We start from the raw sequence: 21,595 nt of genomic DNA on the forward strand, positions 1-21,595 counted from the left end.
AGGTTGAGCAAAGCATGCATGAAGATCGGCGGATCACCCTGGATGATTTCTGACAGGTACCGTGAGACTCTGAAAAAACTCAAATGAGCAATTCAGAACTGGAGAAGAGGAATGTTGAGCAAAGGCGTACACATACTTCATGACAAAGCTCGCCCACACATCGTTCGGCAAACCGTTGCTCTCCTGCAACAGTTTCAGTGGAACATAAACACCCACCCACCCTACAGTCCTGACTTGGCACCCAGTGACCATTCCCTAAGTTAAAAGAACATTTGGCTGGATAGAGATTCAGATCCGACAATGAGGTGAAAGAAGAGGTTCATAACTTTCTGAACAGCATGGCGGCAAGCTGGTATGACATGGGCATACAAAAACTGCCACAGCATCTACAAAAATGCATTGACAGAAATGGTGATTATGTCGAAAAACAGCTAAATGTTCAAGCTGTTAACTGATGTAAACCATTGTAGAAATAAACAGGTCTATGTACTTATAAAAAAATAGGAGACTTTTGGGATTACCTTCTTATTATCCAGCAAACACTGCACACAATATGTAAATAACGCAACTGTTCTTCAATATGAATTAAAAGTTTGCCTAGCTTTGACTGTTTAGCTGAAACCATTACCTTGAGGTAATTAAATTAGTAGGCCTACTCTTTTGCTGTGGAAAGTTAGATTAATTGTTCGCACTTCTACGCACTCATCACCAATTGGCTGTGGTTTTATGGCTGCATTTCTGGCCCATGGTTATTAGGAAAATTTCGCTCTATTCAACATCACCTACCTTGATCTGACCCTGTCAGACTCCTTCTCTCCACCCTGTACAAAGTATATATTGGAAAAAAAGGGGACATGTGCTAGCTGAGGTTACATCCATGAGAATATCAGGACATAAGGATATGTTGGGGCATTCTCCTCTCCATAATTCAGGGGAACTATAATTGGGCGAGAGGATGCAGATACCCCATGTAATGTAGCAAGCACCCAGGCTAGAGCATGTGAGCAACTGGTACCGAGCACATGAGCAACTGTTACCAAGTGGGCCACAGTGGACAGTTTTTCTCTGAGTGTTCCCAGTCCTTAAGTCCACTATTCATTTCATTTCTTTTAATCTATCTTTACTTATCACTGCCACCTCTGGACTGAAGCAGGCAGACTACTTACCAATGTATTATCTTTGGCCTCCTATTTTCTCTGACAACTCTCGCTTTACATTTGTCTCCCCTCAATCTTTCTTAAACTTTCTTAGCCAGTCCCTCACTTTTCTCTCCAGAAGGGCAAATCTATCCAAAAATTAGAGTAGTATTGTGTACTTGTGTGTGTGTCTATCGACACAACTACATGTTTTGTCTCCTGAAGGTAAGTCCTAGTCAGCAACTTTGTCTCATAATTTTATCACAAAATAAATCATCACAGAGAACTCTCACACCACAGAACATAATGCAGATTGTGATGTAACAAAGTAAGTCAACAAAATTACATATTCTAGGACTGGGTTATAACCTTTTAAAAATACAACTACGCAATGAAGTTCTGAACAAATGAAGTTCATAATCAGAGTATGACGTTTGACCTTGAGGTAACTCTAAGCAGACGGTTAACATAGAGGAACATCCCCACAGGTTACACTAACTAATGACCTGAGATGGCCTTGGCAATATGCCTTTCGCATGCAATTGGGTTCAAAATGCAACAGCAATAGTGTGATCGAAAACTGGACCTGTGTTTTGGAAGTCCATTTCGCCCCACCAGGTATGCACACAAGAGAGGAAAAGATGGAGATGAACCATCTTGGCGATAACTTGAAGATGTTAAAAAAATGTCTCATTACGCTAATATGGCAGCACACATCTTATATTACTTGGCTAAATTTCTTCAATAAATCAAAACAGTCTTACACTGGGAAAAGTGCAGGGTTATTCATAAGTACCCCCATGATCTCTAAATATTATTGCAACAGACATTACGAAAGCGCTTACACATGTCAACAGCGACACTTTCCATCGTGGTACAAAAAAAGGTCACCACATTGTGGTACTGCCATATACACCTCAGTGTAAAATGTCCGACATTAGTCTAAGTGTTTAGGAACCTCCTCACAGTGATTTCACACTTTCTCTGTTAGGTTTCCGTCATGTTAAAATATTTCAAAATTGAAAATTTCATGCAGGGCTGTTACATTAAACATGTATTGACAACATCCGTGTCTACTGATGTACTTTACAAATGAGTCTTGGTTGTAATTATTAGTAAAAACATGAGAGAGATTTGTTATTGGGAGAAATATCTATCTGCTACTAGACAACTGTATGAAATGTAAGGGTTATATAAACTGAATGCATGTGTACCTACATACATTCCAATCTTCCCATCCTCACTTCCTATCTCTAGCCTTAGAAATTTTATGTCCCTCCTCTCTCTCACTGTGTGTGTGTGTGTGTGTGTGTGTGTGTGTGTGTGTGTGTGTGTGTGTGTGTGTGTGTGTGTTTGTTGGGGCGGGAAAAGGGGGGGGGGGGCACTTGTGTGGAGAGGATGTGGAATCTCTACAGCAAAATGAAACAGATCTGACTCAAGTTTTTGAGGGGTTAAGCACGACCCCTTATAATAACTGTTGAGTTGATCCCAGATCTCCATGTTCCTCTCTCTTAAAACTTGCTCGAGTTTATATTTTGTGTACTACACTAACACTCTTACAAGAATGTAAATAAAATGTTTTGATTTCACAGAGCAAATCTGAATTATTTTCTTGTCAAACAGAAGATTGGGATTAATAAGTAAATGGCAATGCCAGGTAATCAGCTAACCCAATTTCAAATTTTTTAATGAAAAGTTATATATAATATAAAATAATTCACTAAAAATAATGATTCTTAACTTTAAAATTCATCATAATTCAGAATCTGATCAAAAATTTTTGCAGGGGGACAAATGGTAAAATTTCTATAATTAATACAACATAATAAAACACTTATGGAAATACACAACTTACATTAATCCATGCAAAAATGCAGTGTGTGTGAAAGTAGTGTCCACAAGATAAAACACTGCTAACACTCCTTAGTACATTTTCTTGACAAATTACACACGAACCAACTTCATTTCTCCTTCGTCTCCTTCGATTTCGACGCTGTTCCCTACGAATTAAATGCCTCAGTTCCGCTTCCTTAGAAACATCCATGTTTATCTGAGAGGTCAACCCTGAAATAAGTGTGCAAATAATTAGTATTTCAAACTTACAAGAGCTGTCAACCGACATTATTGTTTGGAAAAACTGTCTGTGCTTAGAAAATAACATAAAACAGAATCAGTAAACGTAAAATACTGATGTATAAACACAGTTAAATTGTGAATAATCTCATTATAAATATACCTACAAATTCCTGACCCACATTCTACCTTGTATCTCTCTCTCTCTCTCTCTCTCTCTCTCTCTCTCTCACACACACACACACACACACACACACACACACACAATTTAAGTCTGCTATTTCTTGAGAGAGAGAGAGAGAGAGAGAGAGAGAGAGAGAGAAATACACTTTTGTGTGTGTGTGTGTGTGTGTGTGTGTGTTTTTCTGAATGATTACTACTCCATATTTTAAGAATTGTGTTTATTTATTTATCTGGTTCTGCATTAAGCAGAAGAACCTTGAAACAAAGCCCAAATTGCTTGTTGCTTCATGGATAATGTATTATAAGAGGCATCCAGAAAGTAAGTTCCAAACTCGTCTAGATATGTGCATGAGCAGGAATAGGGAGGAGATATGTGGGAATAATGCAGTGCAGTTTCAGTCTTGTGACACCTGTATATACCACATACTGCTAGGATAAAATGGCTGTTCTGATACTGTCTCCCGCTAACCACAGGATTCGTGCAGTTATCTAATTTTGGCACACTCAAAAGCAATCTCCACCAGAGTTACATCACCAATTGTGTCCCGTGTATGGACACGACATCATGAGCAACAGTATGAACAGATGTTGGTGCAGGGAGCTAGGTAAACTGTGAACCAATATTCACAACAAAAACTGTAGTGGCCAACTGCCCCTGGTGACACCATGGAATGTAAATGCTGCTGTCAGATGTTTGGTTTTGTGTATGTTTGTCAGTTGCTGTAGCACCCAACTTGTTACTAAGTCCAGAGTGAATTTGGTGAAATAGCATTTTTAATCCAGAATCCTCAGCAGCAACCATTTGACATTCGCTACTGTATAAAGTACTCTACATTCTCTAAGCATTAAAGACTTCAACTATATGCGTCACTGTTGTTATTGTCATTGTTGCATGTTTTCTAATGCCATTGGCCCACCTTTCACTGGGCCTTCCAGTAAACCTTTTTTTGCCTCTTGGAACACTGCAAAGAATTTCCTTCATCAACCTACTATGCCGCACCAACTTCCATTTCATCTTCACGAGCCAAAATTATGTGTAACGCTACAGTGAGTTTTCTGATCCATTTGTTCCTGTCTCTGCCAGTAATCCACAACATCCATCTCATAGTAGGTTATTTAGAATTCAGTTTGTTTAACAATTTTCACATTAAATGTCCATGTCAGACTGTCATGTGTCAGAACTCAAGATTCACATTAATTGTAAACTTTCCTTCTCAGACACATTGGAAGCACAGTTTTTTAAGCCACATTTAGTTTATCAAAGCCACCCAGGTCATTTTTAATTTTTCCGTTTATTTTCCCCTATCCATCTAATCATTCTCTGCAACAAATACAGAAACACAACAATTTGTTCTCTGACTTCATTGCTAATCTGAATACTTATCTTGTTGATTGCAAATTATTTTAGTGTTAATCCAACAGGTTTCTGTTCTACAACAGTATTTCAACTTCGTCCATTTATTGTTGAAGATTACCAGTGCTAGAGGCAAACATTGCAGTATCATCAGCAAAACAAAGATGTGCCATTACACACAATCATTTTCCCAGTAGTTTTTATTACATGGTCTTCAATCTGAAGAAATATCTGATGGAGCTCTCCATACTTGTCTATCCCGTACAAGCCTCTTCATCTCTATCTATCTCAACATACATCCACCTGAACCCGCTCACTCTAGTCAAGCCTTGGCATTTGTTTACAATTCTTGCTCTTTGCATTTCCCTCCATTACCAAACTGAAAATTCCTCAATGTTTCAGCAATTTTCCGTCAACCGATCCCTTCTTTTAGATAAGTTGTTCCAAAAACTACCTCTCTCCTTAATTCATTCAACACACACTTTACTATTGTTGCAGATTATGGCTTTGTATCTATATGGGCTATGACAATGAACTTATTATGTTCATTTAGTTCACCCACATTCTTTTTTTTATTATTATTAATCCTACTCTCGCATTACCCTTTTCGATTTTATACTGATAACTATTTACTCACCCCCTGGATGACCAACAACTCTATTCTTCCTGCCTTCACAAAATTCTCTTATATCAAACTCCAAAACATCCATTTCTTTTCATAAATTCTGAAACTACCTACACAATTGAGTGATGTAACAATTCATGCTGATCCTGTAGAATGCGAGATTTGTGTTTTATGATGACAACGTCCTCCCGTGTAGTACCCACCTGAAGATCTTAATGGAGGATTATTTTGTCTCCAGAATTTTTTCGCTGAGGATAACAGTTTAAAAATAGGAAAATTCCTCTAGTTCTAGTGATACAGCATCTCCTTCAGTGATCCATATCTCATTCTAAATTTCTTGCAATACTGATAAAGTCCAAAGAAAGTTTCAACACTGACATATACACTCTTTTATACAAGAGCAAAGGTTGGATCAAAGTGTGTTTCATAAAGGTTGTTAATGCAGGTTTCACTGAAACTGACCTGTAAGCTTTATCGAGAGATATGAATCAGAGATGGGATTCCTCTCATATACAATTAGTTCACACCTTTAAAACTCTCTATTTTGCAGGGACGGATAATGGTCACTAAAAATCAGTTTTTTCAGATCGGTCTCTTTTAGTTTGCATTTTTCAATTTTGGTCTGTAAAGCCAGTTCTACACCAAGACTTTGTTTTAAAAAAAAGGAGGATTTCTGTTATATGAAAAAAGTTGGTTGCTCATAAAATGATGATTTATGCAGCAGATGGATTGGCTCCAAGTAATAATCTTGAGCAAAAGAGAGTGATGTCTGATCTCTATAGTGGAAATGTTATAAAGTGATGTGAAGTCATTGGAAACATCTCAATATAAGTCAGAAATTTCCACAAAATCTATGTTTGACATCAAGGCAATATCCAGACTGTCGCTAAAAACAGCCATGGCTTTGTTTGCCGTAAAAATAGTTCCCATCACAACTTATGGAATAGATCTCATTTGGGAAAAGTAGAGTTAAATGACCTAAGGAGTCTCAAAGCAGTTAAACCACGCTTCTTGAAAGCCGCCTCAGGTGTTTCAAAACACACACAGGTGAGACTAGTAAACGAACTCTCCAGGGAACCCTTCTTTTCATAGAGTAACTGCATATGAAACACCCATCCACCAACAACTTGAATAAACTCCTACATGAAAGAGAGAAGAAGAGAAGGGAAATTTGGCTGGACTTTCATACAACAGAAGCCATGACAAACAGGTCCTGTATCAACACAAATCAAGAACTCCGACACCTGAATAGCAGTGCATGGATAAATCCACAAAATACGCAAGACCCCGGCAGCAACCCTGTGACCATTACCAGGTGGCTAGCTGTAAAAAAAAAAAAAAAAAAAGAGTAAAATCACTGGTAGAACTGTAAATAATGAACAACGTGTGATATCAGAAAGCACTGTAATTTATGCAACCTATTCACAACTTGTGCGCATTTATTCTAATAACAAGAAATCTCACAAATGAAAATACCTAGATACTTAAATCACACAAAAAGATAACTTTCTATCAGAAAGGTCGTAATTGTCAAATAACCTAATGTTAAAAAATTCAGATGAAAACAGAAGGCCGGAAAATAAAAATTACTGCACACTTTTAGAGGTTTCCAATTCACTCAAGATTTTGTGTTGCAACAGTGCATATGAAGTACATGAAATGATTACATTTACAGATCAATAATACAAGCGGTTCTGAGACACCAGGTATCAGACTCATACTGAAACACCTATATTAGTACTGATGCAGCTGCCAAGAGCAGCAATGCAGGCAATAACTCTGGCATCCAGTCGGTCATACAGATAGCAAATACTGTCCTGGGATATGTTATGTCATGACTGTTCATGTAGTTCGTAAGAGTTGGCTGACGAGTCCCACAAGTCTCTTCTTGTCTCCTCGTATCCTACACACGCTCAATTGGAGTTTCTGCTGACCAGGAAAATTGCTGCACATCTTGCAGAGCACACCGAGTTTCATGAGCAGTGTTGGCTTTGTTTTGTTATAAGGTGAAAAAACAACTAGGGTCATATGCACCCATGTCAGAAACATAGAACATGAAATGGAAATAAAGTCCCTTGCTTATAGATAGAGCATACAGGAACGATGCGGGAGACCCACTCCACCGTACTAGGCAAGGTCCTAATGGACGTGGTTTGCCGTTGCCTTCCTCTGACCATAATGGGGATGAATGATGATGATGATGATGATGATGAAGACGACAACACTACCACCCAGTCATCTCGGGGCAGGTGAAAATCCTTACCCCCGCAGGGAATCGAACCTGGGACTCCGTGTCGGGAAGCGAGAATGCTGCCACAAGACCACGAGCTGTGGACATAGAACATGGAGGGGGGGAAAAAAAAGAGAAGAAGAAGAGTTAAAAATGACTACACGTTAAGTCCAATCGATGGAAGGAAAGACAGCTAAAAACAGGGATTTGAAGTAAGGTCCATAAAATACACCATAGAGAAATGGAGGTACTGAACTAAAGATTAACCATCCTTCACCATACTGCTTCGACAGACAAACAGTAAAACATGATATACAGCCTGTGTGTTGTTCACTAAAACAATTGATAACTCAAAACAGAAAACATAAATGAGAACGTAAGTAGTTAAAAAACAGGCATTCCAGCATGAAATGGCGAACTGTTTAAAGTTGAGGACAATGAGCACAAAGCGGTGGAGGAGAACCTCATAACAAATGGCGATGGCTAAAATGATAGTGTCCAATATGCAACATAGCTACAATGATTTCCTCATGGTGAGAGGGGTCGAGAGGAGGTCATCCAAGCCACTGGGAGAAGTTTGATTCTCTGGAGCTTGAGTCCATGAAGGGAGAACCAGTGGTGATGCCAAAATGGCACTGCCTGCTGACAGACAGCAACATAGAGATCATCAGAGGTAATGGAAGAACTAGCAGCGGAAGGTACAAGGATTACACCCTTGGCAGCAGCGTCGGCAGCCTCGTTTCCTGTCAGACCGACGTGACCAGGAACTCACACAAACATCACAGCAGCTCCATCAAGAGTAAGCAAGTGGCAGGTTTCCTGGACCCACTGCACTAAGGAATGGATGGTATACAGCACACAGAGGCTCTGAAGGTCACAGAGAGAGATCAGTGCAGACGGCACTATTCAAAAGCCTATGTCTATGGATGTACTGTGTGTCCTGATGACATGGCCACTTTGTGGGTGAGCATTATCCTGCTGGAACAACCCATCACCTTCCTGTTGCAAAAATGGCAGAAGAACGGGTCTAACAACAGTCTGGATGTGCTGAGTGCTGGTTAACGCCCCATACATAGACACCAAAGGTGAATGAGAGTTGTAGTTTACCGCATCCCAGATCATAATGCCTGGAGTGGGGCCAGTATGTCTTGGATGAATGCACTCTACACAAGACAGTGCTCACCAGGTCTACACCGTACATGTGAGAGACCATCACTTGCTTGCTCACAGAATCTCCTTTCATCACTGAAGACCACAGTGAACCATTCTACCTTCCAAGTGAACCTCTGATGGTACCAATTGAGACATGCACATCGATCCCGTAACATGAGTGGAAGATGGGCTAGAGGTGTGCTTACCAGTAGCCCCACTGCCAATAACCAGTTCGCAAACAGTTTGTGTTGATATGTCTGGGCTCACAAGACCTCTAATCTGTGCTGTAGTAACTGTATGATCTGCCACTACTGCCATTACAATACGACAATCCCAGAGGGTGTCAGTGCTGCATGTACAGCCAGAACATCGTCTACAAGAGTGAGAATGTTCACGTGAGCATTGATACAAGCATTATTGCACAACTGACGCAGCACATCCAACTTGTGTGACAATTCTCCAAAACGATCATCCCTCAACTCGGAAGGCCACGACCCCTTTCAAACTCGCTTAGTCGGCTATAGCAAGCACAAGTATACAATGATTCTTTGTATCCTCTTTTAATCTCTCACACTTAACGCGCGCTCTCTCTCTCTCTCTCTCTCTCTCTCTCTCTCTCACACACACACACATTAAACAATGGTCAGCCATTGAAATATACTTTTTTAGTTCATACCGAGTACAGAAGCAAACTGACAAGTTCTTTGAAGGAAAGGAATATTGTTAAAACTATCATAAGGCACAATTACCAATGAATAAATTATGTTTGATTGTACAAGTGTTCATAAATATTCAAGTTTCAATTGTTTGTTTCATAAGAGAGATCCGTTAAAAGTTTTTCTTAGAAGAGAATTACCCATTGTAATACAATTGTCAAGGCTGCACCTTTGCATTCACATGGCAATGCAGATATAGAAAGGGGATTCTCATTGCTTAGGAATATCTTGAACAAAGAGTGCAGAAACATGTGAGAAAAATAATGAATGCCGATTGTACGATAAGTGTTTGAGGAGACGGCTCACTCTGTAATTATCACTCAAATTTTTCAGTTGGCTCATATCAGATATGAGTAATATTGTGAAGATGAGAAGAGAAGCAATGTTGGAAATTTCTATGAAAACTAGGGAACAAGAAGTGAAGAAAATTAAGGACACTAAAAAGGTACAGGAAGCAGCTGACAAGTGAAAAAGCAGTGCCATATTATTATTATTATTATTTCAAAGAATCAAAAATAAAGTAACACTTGATGACCTAAGTCTGTAAAGAAATCTAAACGAGTTTTCACGTTACCTTTAAACATTAAATGTTGTAAACATTTTGTTTATATTATTCTTAATATGGTATCGTACAACTGCACTCTAGAGCTTTTTCAAGTTTTAGATATATTTGTGCTGAATAGGAGCATGTCAGTATTATTATAATAAAGTGAAATTATTATTATTATTATTAAATTTTGTAGTAGTTTTATATGTTGATTATAATTTACACATAAGTAACATTCAGGTATTTTAGCAATTTATTTTCGTGTGTATTTTAGTACAGAAAAATCTACACACCTTGCAATATATTTCAGCATACTCCCCCCCCCCCCCCCCCCCTCCCACACACACACACACAAACTAAGGAATTAAGGCTTGTATCATATCTTGGCACTACTTGCAACATACTCTCTTCACAGAATTTGATCGCCTGCAATGTGAACCTGTTTTGGACTTTACCTTGATCTCATCACCACTTGAAATGTGCTGACTGGCAAGAAATTTCTTGAGATGAGAAAAGAAATGAAAGTTGGGTGGAGAAAAGTCCAGACTGTAAGGGAGGATGACAAAATTGTTTCCACAAAATTAATCAAGCATCATCATCACCACCATCATGTCTGTCCCCGGTAGCTGAGTGGTCAGCACGACAGAATGTCAATCCTAAGGTCACGGGTTCGACTCCTGGCTGGGTTGGAGATTTTTTCCACTCAAGGACTGGGTGTTGTATTGTCCTAATCATCATCATTTCACCCCCATCGATGTGCAAGTTGCTGAAGTGGCGTCAAATCAAAAGACTTGCACCCGGCGAACGGTCTACCAGATGGGAGGCCTTAGTCACACGACATTTACATTTTTATTTATCATCATCATTATTACGTAATAAATAAAAATGTAAATGTCGTGTGACTAAGGCCTTATCATCATCATTATTATGTGTCCGCAGCTCGTGGTCTCGCGGTAGTGTTCTCGCTTACTGAGCACAGGGTCCCGGGTTCGATTTCCGACGGGGTCAGGAATTTTCACCTGCATCGAGATGACTGGGTGTTGTCTCATCTTCATCATCATCATTCATTTCCATTATGGTCGGAGGAAGACAATGGCAAACCACCTCCGCTAGGACCTTGCCAGTACAGCAGTGTGGGTCTCCCACATCATCCCCTACGCTCTGTCAAGGAGTATGGGACTTCATCATCATCATTATTACATGTGCAGTATGTGGTCACGTGTTGTCATGAATGAACACGATACAAGTCAGTAGTTCCGTATTGCATGGCGTAACTTCAATGTCTCTCAGTAATCTGTAACACTGATTGCTGTGTCTTGTTTCATCCAGTTTGCTAACAAAATTCACTGACAGTCCCCATACTCACTGCAAATGATTTTTCTTGGAGAAAGGTGTGGCATTGTAGTCTTGGGTTTAAAATCTACATCTGCAGACATAATCTGCAAGCCACCAATAATTTCCTTCCATGTTCCACTCGTAAATAGAGCAATGCCTCCATATGAGCCATAATTTCTCATATCTGTGAAGTACATAACGGAAATGTATGTTGGTGGCAGTTAATTGTTCTGAAGCCAGCTTCAAATGCCTGTTCTCTAATTTTTCTCAACAGTGTTCCTTGAAAATAACATCGTCTTCCCAGCAGGGATTCCCATTTGAGTTCTCCAAGCATCTCCTTAATACATGTGTGTTGTTTGAACCCTTACTGGTAACAAATCTAGAAGCCCACTTCTGAATTGCTTTGATGCCTTCCATTAACCCAACCTGGTGTGGATCTCAAATACTCCAGCAGTAACCAAGAATAGGTCACAATACAGTGTCCTGTATGCAGTCTCCTTTACAGGTGAACCACAATTAACCAAAATTCTCTGAATAAACTTAAGTTGACCACACACTTTCCCTTCCACAATCCTCACATGCTTGTTCCATTTCATATCACTTTGTAATGTTTTTAAACCCAGATATTAAAACAACATGACTGTAACAAGCAACACAATACTAATGCTGCATCTGAACAATACTGGTTTGTTTTTCCCACTTACCAGCATTAACTTTTTTTTTTTTTTCAAAATTTATATCTAGCTGCCATTCATCACACCAACTAGAAATTTTGTCTAAGTCATCTTGTATCATCCTAAAGTCACTTGTCTTCAACACCACCCCATACACCACACATCAGCAAACAACTATTGCAGATTGCTGCCCACTCTGTCAGTCAGGTCATTTAAGTATACACAAAATGATAGTGGTCCTATCACACTTCCCTGGGGCACACCTGGCAATACCCTGGTCTCTGATGGAACACACACAGTCGAGGGCAACTTACTGTATTGTTTTACTTAAGAAGTCTTCAAGCCACTCGCATATCTGGGAACATATTCCACGTGCGTATACCTTCGTTAAAAGTCTGAATTGGGGCACTGTGTCACATGCTTTTTGGAAATCTAGAGCTATGGAATCTTTCTGTTGCCATTCCTCCATAATTTTCAGTATATCATTTGACGAATGGGCAAGTTGAATTTTGCTTGAACGATACTTTCTAAAACTGTGCTGATTCGTGGACATAAGCTTTTCTCTCCAACAAAAATTTATGATATTTGAACTAAGAATACGTTTAAGTAGTCTGTAGCAAACTAATGTTAAGGATATTGGTCTGTAATTTTGCATGTCCATTCTTTTAAACTTCTTATATTCAGGAGTCGCCTGCACTTTCTTCCAGTCACTTGGGACTTCGCGCCAAGCGGGAGATTCATGACAAATGCAAGCTAAACAGATATATTTCAAAGAGATTAAGTACTTTAACTAAATAAATAAACAGCAACCCTGATATGGTGTTCAGTATTAAGACAGACTACCTACAGACTGCACTTAAAAAAAATCCACCTGACACAGCCCAACAACAAATATAGCAAAAATCTGAAATTTGTATTTCTTGTTAAAATGTAAGAAACTTTTATCTCGCCTGTTATCCGCTTAGTAAACAAATCCGTCCTCACAGTTATTCGTGGCATGCTATTGTCAGTCTTTTCCAACAGAAAATCACATCTTCTCGCTTCAGTTTCATAGCCGCATATTTCCTATATATCAAAACATTCAACGCAGTTTACGTCGTCCGCTACCCAGTAAGATCAAGCTCACTGTTTGTTTATGTGAACAAAGATGTTCGTGTACAGAATACACAGGCTTCTACTCCCAACGTTATGGACACGCACGACTATTGTCGCGAAGGCACTGTCTCGCGTCAGTAAAATCCTGTTTGCGTTGATGTTTGGACCGGAAACCGGTATTACGTGCCTAGCTGCTGTCCACGCCTCGCTGTAATGACAGCAGAGCAGCTGGTGCGGGATTCTATCTCGAGTGGAATCTGATTATATATTCGTAGCTTTAAAACTGGTATACTTTTAATTATTTTCATTCTTCAGTTATCCGTACGCACTTAAAAATTATCGAGTATACTGAAAAGTCAGACTGCTATTAAAGGGGAAAATATGATGGTAATTACATTTTAGTTCTGCTTCAGAATTTTCGCCTGACACAAAGAAATCATGTGATTGCTATTTCTGTAACAGATGTGTGTGACCTCGTTGCTGAAGTTCACTCAAGATTAAAGAGTAATCAACATTTTCTGAAATGGATGTGGTCATATTAATTATCATTGTGCATTAGATATTGAGAAATATATTATGTTATTGAAGGTTTTCCGTAAATTTAATACAAGACCATACCATACACTAGTGGCACATTGGGGATTAATTTAAATACACTTATATAGATATTTGAAATGTAGTTATCGCTTTAGAAAATAACAGAAACAAAACAAAATATAACAAAGAAAACAAGGGAGCGATATGGGAGAAGGTGAGTGTAGCACATGTCCAATAGCTTCTCTCCGAATGGTAGAACATGTGGAGCCAAATGTTCTCTGAAGCCGAGTAGGCATGGTCACGTGATGTCAGATTTCAATCCGAAACGTCAGTGCAGCCAGGCATTTCACTGGGCGAGACACACCACTATTCCGCGACTCAAGCAACAGTGGCAGAAGTAATTACTAACAATTGCTGAATCTCCATTACGTCTCTACATCACCCCTAAACTGTATGGATTTTGAACAACATCTGAGCACAATGTTTCAGCACATACCAAAACCATTCCTAATTTACAGTGACTTCAGTGCCTACCATACAGCATGGGGTGCCATATGAATCATAAAGCTGCGTTCATGCACGCATCTAATATGGCGCAAAAGCTTGTGGATTTCGTGAGCAACCATTCACACAACCTGCCACAAATTCTACATAGCTACACAGCTTTCCATGCAGTGTCAATTGAAACCATATGGACGGTTATGAATGTTACAGCGCAGGTTATGGCATTGGAGCTGTGACAAGGAAAACGAAACTCAAATGTTCGACTTGAAAATTTCACACAATAATAAATCAGGGGCGACAAACGTAATTATAAAAGAAATAACACTTAGATATGAAAAAGCTGTCTACAATGGCAAACTAACCAACAGCTGTCATGTAAATGTAATACTCAGCCGCGACACTCTTCCAAGATTTTAGAATCTTATTGTATTCGTTGATTTAGGCATTTCGAATAACTAATTTTTAATTTAACAGCTGGCATATTACACTAAGGAGTCTGCATATAACTCACAATTTATACAACGCTTGGTCTCTCAAATCACAAAATTAATACAACTCGCTTTTTGGGTTCCATGTATTATTTATTTATGCATCCAAAAATCATTTAAGATTTTGAAATATGTCGTTGGTTTGCAAATATAGCCCCCCCCCCCAACACACACACGCACACAAACACACCTGCAGAAAATCAAACATGAGCTGCTCTTCTTGTAGTTCCAGAAGCTGCGAAAGTGTGCGTGCCGACCACTGTTTTCACTTTGTTCAGTAATAAAATAAAGACACTGAAATCAAGTGGAGTATAACAGCATTTACACCACAATAATTGTGACAGAATGCCCATGTTTCGAAATACTACCACCAGGGAGAATTGAGGGAAAGAATGTGGCGTGGCAAAGTACAACCAAGTGGAACTTTTTATGGTATGACAAAGCTTGCATCTCTTAAGTTGCGCCACTAAAAGTGGGGAGTTCACAAACGCAACTCTAATATGCCACTAGCTGTGGTGATACTTTTGTTGCATGTCTGAACGCTTCTTCATGCAGTGGAGTACATAATGCCTTGTATTGATGACTACAATATGATCATATACAATGATGGATTGGCAACATTAAACCATGGACCAGAGATGAGGCCAACTGCCGTGGATATAACCTAAGCTTCTCTGTGTATGAGCCAAATTACAGTTTGGGGTGCTCTACCTCGGCATCAGATCATTTCTCTGGAAATATGCTTACATAATATGGGAAAAATAAGCAAACATATATATCCAATAAATCTACTTAGAAAAAGTGTATCTACTTAGATAAAGTGTATTGGTATAAATATCCTCAAATTCTTAAAATAAGGTTAAAATCAACGAAAAAAATAAAACAATCCCCACACAGAGCTTTTATACAGCTGCATAACTATATAAATTGTGCGACAAATTAATTCATCCTAAAGAAAACCTTCAACACATTGAGTGCTGCACACTCAGTGATGGATGGACAGGCAAATGGCATTAGGCTCTATTGTGGCTGCTGGCAACCACATAGCATCAAATGTAGGGTTCTGCTGTGGCTGGTGGCAGCTACATGGCAATCTACATGTTGATAACAAAAGCAAGAAGATTGGGCAGTCAGTATTGGAATAACGACTGCTATAAGCAGAAGGCAAGCATTAGGTACCACGAAGATGATGTGCTACAGACGCGAAATTTAACCGACAGGAAGAAGATGCTGTGATATGCAAATGATTAGCTTTTCAGAGCATTCTCACAAGGTTGGCGCCCGTGGTGACACCTACAACGTGCTGACATGAGGAAAGTTTCCAACCGATTTCTCATACACAAACAGCAGTTGACCAGCGTTGCCTGGTGAAACGAAGTTGTGATGCCTCGGGTAAGGAGGAGAAATGCGAACCATCACGTTTCCGACTTTGATAAAGGTCGGATTGTAGCCTATCGCGATTGCGGTTTATCGTATCGCGACACTGCTGCTCGCGTTGGTCGAAATCCATTGACTGTTACCAGAATATGGAATCGGTGGGTTCAGGAGGGTAATACGGAACGCCGTGCTGGATCCCAGCAGTAGAGATGACATCTTATCCGCATGGCTGTAACGGATCGTGCAGCCATGTCTCGATCCCTGAGTCAACAGATGGGGACGTTCGCAAGACAACAACCATCTGCGCAAAAAGTTCGACGACGTTTGCAGCAGCATGGACTATCAGCTCGGAGACCATAGCTGTGGTTATCCTTGACACTGCATCACAGACAGGAGCGCCTGAGATCGTGTACTCAACGACAAACCTGTGTACACGAATGACAAAACATCATTTTTTCCGATGAATCCGGGTTCTGTTTAGAGCATCATGATGATCGCATCCATGTTTGGCAACATCGCAGTGAACGCACATTGGAAGCGTGTATTCGTCATCGCCATACTGGCCTATCACCAGGCGTGATGATATGGGGTGCCATTGGTTACACGTCTCGGTCACCTCTTGTTCGCATTGACAGCACTTTGAACAATGGACGTTACATTTCAGATGTGTTACGATCTGTGGCTCTTCCCTTCATTTGATCCCTGCGAAACTCTACATCTCAGCAGGATAATGCACGGCCGCATGTTGTAGGTCCTGTACGGGTCTTTCTGGGCACAGAAAATGTTCGACTGATGACCTGGCCAGCACATTTTCCAGATCTTTCACCAATTGAAAACGTCTGGTCAATGGTGGCCGAGCAACTGGCTTGTCACAATACGCCAGTCACTACTCTTGATGAACTGTGGTATTCTACATCTACATCTACATCCATACTCCGCAAGCCACCTGACGGTGTGTGGCGGAGGGTACCCTGAGTACCTCTATCGGTTCTCCCTTCTATTCCAGTCTCGTATTGTACGTGGAAAGAAGGATTGTCGGTATGCTTCTGTGTGGGCTCTGATCTCTCTGATTTTATCCTCATGGTCTCTTCGCGAGATATACGTAGGAGGGAGCAATATACTGCTTGACTCTTCGGTGAAGGTATGTTCTTGAAACTTTAACAAAAGCCCGTACCGAGCTACTGAGCGTCTCTCCTGCAGAGTCTTCCACTGGAGTTTATGTATCATCTCTGTAACGCTTTCGCAATTACTAAATGATCCTGTAACGAAGCGCGCTGCTCTCCGTTGGATCTTCTCTATCTCTTCTATCAACCCTACCTGGTGCGGATCCCACACTGCTGAGCAGTATTCAAGCATTGGGCGAACAAGCGTACTGTAACCTACTTCCTTTGTTGTCGGATTGCATTTCCTTAGGATTCTTCCAATGAATCTCAGTCTGACATCTGCTTTACCGACGATCAACTTTATATGATCATTCCATTTTAAATCACTCCTAGTGAGTACTCCCAGATAATTTATGGAATTAACTGCTTCCAGTTGCTGACCTACTATTTCATAGATAAATGATAAGGGACCTATCTTTCTATGTATTCGCATCACATTACACTTGTCTACATTGAGATTCAATTGCCATTCCGTGCACCATGCGTCAATTCGTTGCAGATCCTCCTGCATTTCAGTAAAATTTTCCATTGTTGCAACCTCTCGATACACCACAGCATCATCTGCAAAAAGCCTCAGTGAACTTCCGATGTCATCCACCAGGTCATTTATGTATTTTGTGAATAGCAACGGTCCTATGACACTCCCCTGCGGCACACCTGAAATCACTCTTACTTCGGAAGACTTCTCTCCATTGAGATGACATGCTGCGTTCTGTTATCTAGGAGCTCCTCAATCCAAACACACAATTGCTCTGACAATCCATATGCTCTTACTGTGTTCATTAAGCGACTGTGGGGAACTTGGCGGAAGTCAAGAAACACGGCATCTACCTGTGAACTCGTGTCTAAGGCCCTCTGAGTCTCGTGGAGCTGGGTTTCACACGACCGTCTTTTTCGAAACCCATGCTGATTCCTACAGAGTAGATTTCTAGTCTCCAGAAAAGACATTATACTCGAACATAATACATGTTCCAAAATTCTACAACTGATCGACGTTAGAGATATAGGTCTATAGTTCTGCACATCTGTTCGACGTCCCTTCTTGAAAACGGGGATGACCTGTGCCCTTTTCCAATCCTTTGGAACGCTTCGATCTTCTAGGGACCTACGGTACACCGCTGCAAGAAGGGGGGCAAGTTCCTTCGCGTACTCTGTGTAAAATCGAACTGGTATACCATCAGGACCAGCGGCCTTTCCTCTTTTGAGCGATTTTCATTGTTTCTCTATCTCTCTGTCGTCTACTTCGATATCTACCATTTTGTCAATTGTGTGACAATCTAGAGAAGGAAGCACAGTGCAGTCTTCCTCTGTGAAACAGCTTTGTAAGAAGACATTTAGTAATTCGGCCTTTAGTCTGTCATCCTCTGTTTCAGTACCATTTTGGTCACAGAGTGTCTGGACATTTTGTTTTGATCCACCTACCGCTTTGACATAGGACCAAAATTTCTTAGGATTTTCTGCCAAGTCAGTACATAGAACTTTACTTTCGAATTCATTGAAAGCCTCTCGCATAGCCCTCCTCACACTGCATTTCGCTTCGCGTAATTTTTGTTTGTCTGCAAGGCTTTGGCTATGTTTATGTTTGCTGTGAAGTTCCCTTTGCTTCCGCAGCAGTTTTCTAACTCGGTTGTTGTACCACGGTGGCTCTTTCCCATCTCTTACGATCTTGCTTGGCACATACTCATCTAACGCATATTGTACCATGGTTTTGAACTTTGTCCACTGATCCTCAACACTATCTGCACTTGAGACAAAACTTTTGTGCTGAGCCGTCAGATACTCTGTAATCTGCTTTCTGTCACTTTTGCTAAACAGAAAAATCTTCCTGCCTTTTTTAATATTTCTATTTACGGCTGAAATCATCGATGCAGTAACCGCTTTATGATCGCTGATTCCCTGTTCTGCATTAACTGATTCAAATAGTTCGGGTCTGTTTGTCACCAGAAGGTCTAATATGTTATCGCCACGAGTCGGTTTTCTGTTTAACTGCTCAAGGTAGTTTTCAGATAAAGCACTTAAAAATATTTCACTGGATTCTTTGCCCCTGCCACCCGTTATGAATGTTTGAGTCTCCCAGTCTATATCCGGCAAATTAAAATCTCCACCCAGAACTATAACATGGTGGGGAAATCTACTCGAAATATTTTCCAAATTATTCTTCAGGTGCTGAGCCACAACAGCTGCTGAGCCCGGGGGCCTATAGAGACATCCAATTACCATGTCTGAGCCTGCTTTAACCGTGACCTTCACACAAATCATTTCACAATTCGAATCTCCGTCAATTTCCTTCGATACTATTGCACTTCTTATCGCTATAAACACGCCTCCCCCTTCACTGTCCAGCCTATCTCTGCGGTATACATTCCAATCCGAGTTTAGGATTTCATTACTGTTTACGTCTGGTTTCAGCCAACTTTCTGTTCCTAGTACTATATGGGCGTTGTGACCGTTTATTAATGAGAGCAGTTCTGGGACCTTTCTATAGACGCTCCTGCAGTTTACTATTAGCACATTAATATTGTTATTCCTTGTTGCATTTTGCCTACTCCTGCCTAGCCGCGTCTCAGGAGGTGTCTTGTCGGGCCTAGGGAGGGAATTCTCTAACCTAAAAAAACCCCATATGCACTCCACACGTACTCCGCTACCCTCGTAGCCGCTTCCGGCGTGTAGTGCACGCCTGACCTATTCAGGGGGACCCTACATTTCTCCACCCGATAGCGGAGGTCGAGAAATTTGCACCCCAGCTCTCCGCAGAATCGTCTGAGCCTCTGGTTTAAGCCTTCCACTCGGCTCCAAACCAGAGGACCGCGATCGGTTCTGAGAACGATACTACAAATAGTTAGCTCTGATTCCACCCCGCGAGCGAGGCTTTCCGCCTTCACCAACTCCGCCAACCGCCTGTACAAACTGAGGATGACCTCTGAACCCAGACGGCAGGAGTCATTGATGCCGACATGAGCAACAATTTGCAGTCGGGTGCACCCAGTGCTCTCTATCGCCGCCGGTACTGCCTCCTCCACATCTCGGATGAGACCCCCCGGCAAGCAGACAGAGTGAACACTGGCCTTCCCCGACCTTTACGCTATTTCCCTAAGGGGCTCCATCACCCGCCTCCCAATAATTAATATACTCCTCGCCCCGTGTGCCTGCTCGGACCTTGCTGAAGGAGCGGCCACATGTCCACTCACAGGCAGAGCGGGCGATGCCACACGGCCAGCCTCCACATTGACCCTCCGCCTCGTGCGCCGCGAACACCGCTGAACCCGCCAATCCCCTTGGGGAGAGGGTGGCCCAACCGCGCCCGGTACCCGCGAAGATGTCTCGACAGCAGGGACAGTGGGTGAAGCATGTAACACTGGGGTGTACCTTGCGACGCACCAGACTCCCCACTGCCGCTACACTCCGAGGCAGCAGCCTGAAGACGGCTGACCACGGCCATCAAAACGCTCAGCTGTTCGCGAAGAGTGGCCAGCTCCTCCTGCGTCCGTACACAGCAGCCACACATCCTATCCATCCTAAGAAATCAATTTACTATAGAGTGTTAATCAACTTTTAACTAGACTGCTAATTCACTAAAGGCGGTTGATTATTGACTAAACTGTGATTGCTAACCACTTCTTGTAGAAAACAAGGAAAATAGCACTACCTGTCTCTGGACTGTATTTAAAAAAAACACTAGCACTACTAGCACTATGGCTGACTAAAGGGACTCTCCGACTGTATTCAAAACAAACACGAGATCTATGGAACACTTAATAGCACTCGACTATTAAAGCTTCCTAAAAGCAAAAACACGCAGAAGAAGAAGTGACAAGTAAGAAAAATACAGTTAATACTTAAATTAAGGTAGCTCGCTGCACAGCAGACGTGAAGCAGACGGCGGTTAGGGCGACACTGACACTACTGGCACTATGGCTGACTAAAGGGACTTTCTCTGACTGTATTCAAAACAAACACGAGATCTATGGAACACTTAATAGCACTCTACTATTAAAGCTTCCTAAAAGCAAAAACACACAGAAGAAGAAGTGACAAGTAAGAAAAATACAGTTAATACTTAAATTAAGGTAGCTCGCTGCACAGCAGACGTGAAGCAGACGGCGGTTAGGGCTGTTGAAGCTGTATGGGCAGCTGTATGGGCAGCTGTACCTGTACCTGTACATGCCATCCAAGCTCTGTTTGACCTAATGCCCAAGCGTATCAAGGCCATTATTACAGTCAGAGGTGGTTGTTCCGGGTATTGATTTCTCAGGATCTATGCACCCAAATTGCTTGAAAATGTAAATACATGTCAGTTCTAGTATATTATATTTGTCCAATGAATACCCATTTATCATCTGCATTTATTCCTGGTGTAGCAATTTTAACAGCTAGTAGTGTATATAACTAAACTTAATAAGAAAAAG

The 21,595-nt window shown here is 41.1% G+C and overlaps 1 long non-coding RNA gene across 1 annotated transcript in view; it reads right to left on the reverse strand.

Annotated features, from left to right (window-relative positions):
• The window catches only part of LOC126363250 (uncharacterized), a 31,374-nt gene extending 18,114 nt beyond the window's left edge, over positions 1-13,260 (reverse strand). The window contains exons 1-2 of the long non-coding RNA XR_007566242.1: positions 13,010-13,260; positions 2,992-3,200 (exon numbers count right to left, since the gene is read on the reverse strand). This is a non-coding gene — a long non-coding RNA (uncharacterized LOC126363250). The remainder of the gene's footprint in view (positions 1-2,991; positions 3,201-13,009) is intronic.
• Positions 13,261-21,595: the final 8,335 nt, after the last annotated feature.

This window comes from Schistocerca gregaria, chromosome 1 (genome assembly GCF_023897955.1).
Source record: "Schistocerca gregaria isolate iqSchGreg1 chromosome 1, iqSchGreg1.2, whole genome shotgun sequence".
In the NCBI taxonomy this organism is placed as follows: Eukaryota; Metazoa; Arthropoda; class Insecta; order Orthoptera; family Acrididae; genus Schistocerca; species Schistocerca gregaria.